The following is a 7,739-nucleotide window of genomic DNA, read 5'->3' on the forward strand; positions in this document are numbered from 1 at the left end:
GTTAGTTGGGGTTCTACTTCTGTCAAAAACTATAAAAAAGAAAATAGCTGACAGTTAAATTCTCCTCTCTTTTCTCATCCACTAATGCTTAAGGAGATAATAAAATGGATATTTATTCTCAACGGAAGCTCAATTGAAATCTTATGATGTTTTTGGTGACTTCTCAAAGGTAATGAATAATGAGTGCCACCTGTTTACGATTTGCCAGCAGGGAGATGGCACTTCTTAGAGGTATTGTACCTAACACATTATATCCGTTATTTGGTGATGGGTTGTTCTTTAGGAGAGCAGCTGATACCTCATTGCTTCATCTGTCTGCACAGGTAATGCATGGCAGCCCAGGCTGTTTGGTCCAGGGGTTAGTACAGATAAAAGACCCAAGAGAAGGGACTGGTTGCACTGCCGGTCAGCCAATTGTATTAAGAAAGAAAGTCTTTGTTTGACTCCTGCTCCCTTTCTCTTTCCCAAAGAAATTTTGATTATACTCTTTGTATATTCCCTTTTTCCTTTAGTTTATCTCCCCTTCATCTCTGAGTTGGGGAATGCCAGAGGAGGTGAACCTAGTCTTAATTGGTACTTTCATAATGCTTTCCTGAGAGTTGTTCTGCATCTCTCTGTGTCTACTCAATCAATTCTTCATTTACTAATAAACACTCTTCCCATGGAGTTTAGCATTTTGATACCTAAAACAATATAACACAAACACAGGAGCAACGATAACAAAATTTCCTCAAAGTAAACCATAGGTTTCACAATCTTAGTCTCTAAAATGAGCAATTGGAACTTTTAAAATGTAATGCTAAGAATGCAATCTTTCCCTTTGTCTTCCTTCTATGACCACAGTAATCTCTGAGCCTTTGATGCTAGACAGAGAAATGCAGTAGAAAGGGTGGCAGACAAGAAAGTTTAAAAAGTGGCTTATATCATATACTAAATTTTTTTAATATGCTATTAATGAATACCTAGGTAAAATCCTCCTTTTTCTAAACATTACCCTACATCTATCATTGATTTAAACAACATTGTTATATATTACACTACTGTAGTCTTCAAAATGTCTTTGCATCTCTGGTTCAGTGTTTTGTTTTATCTATAGTTTTCTTTTTATCCAATTATATTTCTTATATTCCAACCTAAGAGTAAATATCTAGAAGACGAGAGTCAGAGTTTACATGGGGAAAACACTGATTCTGCTTCCTGGTCTTTAGAAACTATTTATCAACTTCTTGCTAAAATTGAGAGACAATGGGATTTTGGATGATGTCTACCATGCCAAATAATTTTAAAAAAATATTTATTAGGTATAAACTATGTGCCAGAATGTGGGATACCAGACTTGGAACTTATTTATACCTTGGGCTTTATACTCTGATATAAGGTGTTTATTTCATTTGTAGCCCCTTTATAAGCTTAGAAGTTATACTACACCAAGTGCACTCACATACACAGTGAACTAGAACAAAAATACTAAAAGAAATGGTCAAATGCTGCCATTAATTGAAAGGATAGAAGGGCTTTTACTATTGTGGGTCAAGGGCTGACTGGATACAACTCCTATAGTTGGGCCAAAGCAATGCTGTGATGAACTAGGGCCATACCCAAAGTTCTTTATTCCCCGATTTTATACAAAAGCTATAGTATCTAGGCACTTTGGGGCTCAAAATTACTGGTGTGATATGAGTCCAGTTTCTCTACAAATATTGCGGAGATCTGAATTTAAGTCTCAAAATTTCAGTCAGCAATCTATACACAGCAGAGAATAAATTCGGAATCAGGAAACATTAAACATGGCAAATAATAAATGAATTTTGCCAATGTAAACCAATGGTGATTATCTCCATTAACCCCCTAAAAATTTAACCTACTCAGTTATGTTTAACTTGGTGCTGTAGCCACAGAATAAACTTAGTTAATAGCCAAATGATTACGTGTGGGTTGTAACTATAAATGGCACTACTTCTTTGTAAGAATTGAGAACCTTTGTTTCAGTTTATTTTAAAATTAGAATGTATTTGGCATGGCATAATGAGTTTAAGAAATTTTATACTAAATTCTTTTTCTCACACATCTGACAAAATGGGATTTCAGTCTTCTACGGGGATGACTTATTTCTACAACTTTCTGAATATATAAACCCAGATAAATCAGCTGCTTTATCTATGCCTTCATTTGTTTTAGAAAAACAAGGATTTATTAATTAGTTCTACTTTACCGTCTTGGATACAAGGATGATTTAAGATCATATGAAAGGTCATTATAAATTAAAATACCAAAAAATAGAAAATAGCAGTATAATGTAGAATACAATTTGGTGTGAACATGTGTTAAATAATATCAAAGTGAATGTGTGCAAAAGTGAATGTAATGAAGTTTCTGGTTTCAGCTCCAATGTGTAAAAGACTTGGAATTCATACTCCCATTCTTAAAACTTGATGACTTAAATATAAGCCATAATACTGTAAGAGTCCTAGAGGAAAACATAGGCAGTAAAATTTCAGATATTTCACCCAGTAGTATTTTGATGACACATCTTCTAAAAAAAGGGAAGTAAAGGGAAAAATAAACAAATGGGACTACAGCAAATTAAAAAGCTTCTGTACAGCTAAAGAAAACACCATCAAAATGGAAATGGAACGGACAAATATGGGGGAAAATATGTGCCAATGATACATCAGACAAGGGTTTAATCTCCAAAATATATAAAGAACTCACCTGACTCAACAAGAAGAAGACCAACAATCCAATTAAAAAATGGACACTGAAATGGAGAACAGGCCGATAGTGACCAGAGGGAAGAGGGGAGGGAATTTCAGGGGAAAAGGGGAAGGATTTACAGGAAATGATATAAAGGACACATGGACAAAATCTAAGGGGGGTGGAAATGGGAGGGAGGTGGGGAGCACTGGGGGGGGTGGGCTGGGATGGAGTAAAAGACAGAAAATGATACTTGAACAACAATTAAATTTAAAAAAGTAAAAAAGAAGTGGACAGAAGACTTGAATAAACACTTCTCTAAGGAGGACATACAGAGTTCCCGTAGACATGAAAAAATACTTAGCCTCGCTAGCCATTAAAGAGATGCAAATTAAACCCACCATGAGATATTACCTCACACCAGTGGAATGGCCATTATTAGTCAATCAACAAACAAGTGCTGGCAAGGCTGTGTAGAAAAGGGAACCCTAATGTACTGTTTGTAGGAATGCAGATTGGTACAGTCACTGTGAGAAACTGTATGGAATTTCCTTAAAAAATTAAAAGTGAAACTGCCTTTTGACCCAGCAATTCTATTGCTGGGATTATACCCTAAGAATCCTGAGTTATCAGTTCAAAAGAACTTATGCACCCTGATGTTTGCTGCACCACTATTTACAATAACCAAGTTTGGACACAGCCTAAGTGCCCATCAGTAGATGAGCTGATTAAAAAACTGTGTATAGCCCTGGCTGGCGTAGCTCAGTGGATTGAGCGTGGGCCTGCGAACCAAAAAAAAAAAAAACCTGTGGTGCATTTACATAACGGAATACTACTCAGCAGAAAGAAAGAAGAAGGAATTCCTAACCTTTGTGACAGCGTGATGGAGTTGGAGACTATTATGCTAAGTGAAATAAGCTATTCAGTGAAACATGAATAACATACAATCTCACTTATAAGAGGAATCTAATGAATAAAATAAACTAACAAGCAAAATAGAACCAGACACATGCAAACATGGAACAGAGTGTCAGCTGCTAGAGAAAGGGAAGAGGGTGGGAATGAGGGGAGAAGGGGTGAAGAGAGTAGTTAAAGAACATGTATGAATGACCCATGAACATGGACAAAGGTGTGGGGACTGACTGCGGGAGCGGGGGTGGGTGGGATGGAGAAGGGCAAAGGGGAAAAATTGGGACAACTGTAGTAGAATAAACGAGAAGAAAAAAGGAACATTTATTTTAAAGACATTGTTATCAAGACAGCATTTTTGGGCAAAAAAATAGACAATGAAAGAGAAAATAGAGGCCCAAATAGACTCAGAAGTATAGTCAACTAATTATTGATAATGGTGCAACTGTAAATCAATAGAAAAAGGATCTTGCCAACAATTGGACTTACCTATATGCAAAACAATGAACCTCAACAGTGACCTCATACTTTACACAAAACTTGACTCAAAAGGGGTCAGAGACCCAAATGTAAATGCAAAACTATTAAAGTCTTAGAAAAAAACATAGGAGAAAATATGCATGTACCGGGATTCAAAATGAGTTACTGGTACCAAACCTAAAGCATAATTCATGAACATAAATATAAACTTACGCTTATACTTAAGCATAACACCAGCGGAATGGCCATTGTTGCTTATACTTAAGCATAACCTTAAAATGGTAAGTTTAAACTTAAATTTTAAACTGATTTTAATATAAAAACTTTACTTAAAAAGAAATCATTAAGAGAATGAATATAGAAGCTACAAACTGAAAGTAGTATCTGTAAAACACATATTTGAATATTTGTATCCAGAACATAAAAAAAGCTCTTAACATAAAACTATAAGAAAACAGAAAACCTCAGTAAATATGTGAGCAGAAGCTCTGAGTAGACACTGAACCCCTAAGATATATAGACGGGTAAATGATCCAATGAAAAGATATGCAAAAGTTCTTACCATTGATAGATACATTAAAACACCAATGAATTCAACTGCCAATCTATTAGAATTTTAAAATCCAAAACTTAGACAATACATAGAGCTACCAGAGTTCTTATTAATTACTAGTGGAAATGAAAGACATTTTGGCAATTTCTTGTAAAGATAAGCAGTCTCTCTATATAATTAAGCATTTTTACTCCTAGGTATTTATTCATCTGGATAGAAAACTTATGTCCACAAAAAAACCTGCAGGTAAATACTCATATCAGCTTTGTTCATGCTTGCCAAACCATGGGAGCAACAATCATATCATTGTTTTTACATTGCTTATCACTCCTTTGTTATACTGATCTGGGAAAACCATTTAGCAGTTATGCTCAAATTGAGTACCGGGCCCACACAGCGGGGCCAAGCAGCCAGAACATGGTTCAGAAATCAGACACATTGATATACTTGGATGTGACCGGGAAACATTGCACTGCTATAAAACAATAAGGCAAGGGAGGATTCTAAAGCACACAGCAGGATGAACCCTACACCTTACAGTTAAGGAGTTTATTTCATCTTGGTGGGACAAACAGCTTGTTTTGTGATGACCATGGGTGGGAGTACTTCAACCACCACTAGAAACTCCAGAAAGGTTTTTGTTTTCTTATATACATATATAACTTAAATATGACATGTAAACATTTGAGATTGATCCCATGCTTCTGGAGTCAGCTTTTCTGGGGCTAGAGAGAAGATGGTTGTTTGAATCGACACGCGTTCATCTTCCACTGCACTGGCTAGAGCCCCCAGTCAGTTACCTGACTGCAGAGTAAAATAGGGCTTGCTCCCCGGAACACAAGTAGGTTCTCTTGCCTCTCCTCATTGGTCACATTTTAGCAACCCTCTTCCCTATGTCCCTGCTCAAGCAAGTACTTAGTAATAAAGTGCTAGCAAAAACTTGAGTTACTGTATCTCAGCTCTCTTCAATGAGTCTTCACTTTCTCGGATAAAAGTATTTTCTTGGCTTGGATTGAGAGTCCACGCCCCAGAGGTGACATTCTAAAGAGAGTGCATGATGGAGTGGGTGCAAGAGACAAAATAGCTAAAAGAAAATAGCTAAATTTTCTTTTAAAAGAACATTGAGAGCCACTAGCCTCTATCTGCAGCTACAACCTAAGAGGTCCACAGAGTGTGGCATGTGTAGAGGAGAGATACACAAGAATGAGATGGACAGAGGGTGTCCTTGGTAAATTAGGCTCCCTGCTTGCCTTTACTTCTTGACCTTGCCCTGGGAAGCCACACCCTCCATGGATTTATGCGGGTCTCTTCATCCCCCAGGGACTGCATGGGCCTGCTGGGCTTTAAGTTTCTGGCAATTCATAGAGGATTGCAATACCACTCGGCAGGTTCAGGTTCAGGTTCAGCTCTGAAAGAGTCTCTTCAGAGAGACCCTCCAGTGCTTGATGATGCCCACAAGGCTGTGTCCTGGGCTGCAGCCAGTACCTGTTTCCTCTCCTTATTTTAGGGAACTATTTCTCATTCCAAAAGGGCAGAGTTCCGGTGTGGGAGTATCCTTTGGATTCTCATAGGAAGTTAGCTGATCCTCAGTGATGTCTGCGTACCTGTGGTCCTCAGTAATATTGCTGTAGAAGGATGATTGGGTGTCAGTGGAGGTGGTGGGACATCATAGGAAAGCCTCAAGATCTTTCCTAGGGCCTTGCCATGCTTGGAAGAAGTTTCTGCTTTTTTAATGCCAGTCAGAACTGCACAGTGTGGCTCATTGAGACACCAAGTCCTTACTAGTGGCACTCACATTTGGTTGATGGCACTCAGTACTGTCCAGAGAGTCTGAATTCTCTCCTCTGCTCTGAGCTAAAGCTGATGTCAAACTAATAGCCAACATCTCGCAACACCTGCTTCCTGTGTTTTGCCTTCTTATACCCCGCTGGGCTCGGGTTGGCATTGTACTAGCTGTAAAAATGGTTCTCCAGGTTCCATGTGCTCTCACAGTGCCTGGTCAGCACCAGCCTGTAGGCAGTCACTGCGGCTGCTCAGAGTGCTATGCAAACTCTGCTCCACAAGACTCCAGAGTGGCAGCCCCATGATGTTCTTTAATACTTTAATAAATAAACAAAACAGCGGAATCTGCACAGAGTAGAATATTATTTAGTGATAAAAAGGAGTGAACTTTTAATCTTAATTAACACAACAATATTGTTGAGCCTTCAATATGTATTTTGAAGTGAAAGAAGCCAATCTGAAAGGCTATATATAGTGGGATATCGATATATGTAGCATATAGTAGGATATATATATATATATCCAGATGATTATATATGGAAATATTACAGATATGTCTGTACATGGGTTAAGATGCAGTCATATACTTTCTTAATTTTGTCTGCTCAGAATTTGGAAGCAATGGCACACCTGTGGCAACAAACACACCTTTCACCCATAGCTCACTTTCTAATACCATGTTCCAATAAGGTGAATCAAAGCTCCATGGAGAAATGGCTGATTTGAGGGTTGGGGTGGGTAATATACAAAATGAGCCTGAGTGATCAAATGAGCGTCAAAAAGTGAGAATGTGGCCAAAACCAGAAACTGATGGAGATGTGTTAGAGAGCACAGAAGCCAACTGAAAGAGCTCCTAATGTTTAAAGCTGGAAGAACTTGAGCAAACGAATCAATAAGCTAGTGTTAGACTATACCCTAAAGTATGAAATAACATTCAGTAGAATGGACAAAGCCAAAGGCAGGTAGGATCAAAGATGGCTGAGGTGAGGCAGAGTGGGAGGGTGGAAAATGAAAACAACTGTGCTTGAGTAACATACTTGAATAACAATAAAAAAGAAAGAAAAATAAATAAAATTCTATGAGCCCATGTTGTTATAAATGAATGATCAACTAAATAAATAAGAACAGAACACTCTCATAAAAAATCCAAAGAATTTACATACATTCTTCCCGTTTGAGGAGATGGTGTATTACTCCCACTCATGATGTGTTGATTGCTCATAGGAACTTCTCTTGAATGAATAAAGTTTGGAAAGAAGGAAATAATGAGTAACTTTACAGTAGAGAAATCTGACAAATACTACTTCAACCACATAAACAA

At 37.7% G+C, this 7,739-nt stretch overlaps 1 pseudogene; it reads right to left on the bottom strand.

The window, feature by feature from the left end:
* Positions 1–5,888: 5,888 nt before the first annotated feature.
* Positions 5,889–7,097, bottom strand: LOC118998471 (probable phosphoglycerate mutase 4; annotated as a pseudogene).
* Between the last annotated feature and the right edge of the window lie 642 nt (positions 7,098–7,739).

Source organism: Sturnira hondurensis, unplaced genomic scaffold, assembly GCF_014824575.4.
Source record: "Sturnira hondurensis isolate 20B ecotype Veracruz unplaced genomic scaffold, ASM1482457v3 Scaffold0014302, whole genome shotgun sequence".
Lineage (NCBI taxonomy): Eukaryota > Metazoa > Chordata > Mammalia > Chiroptera > Phyllostomidae > Sturnira > Sturnira hondurensis.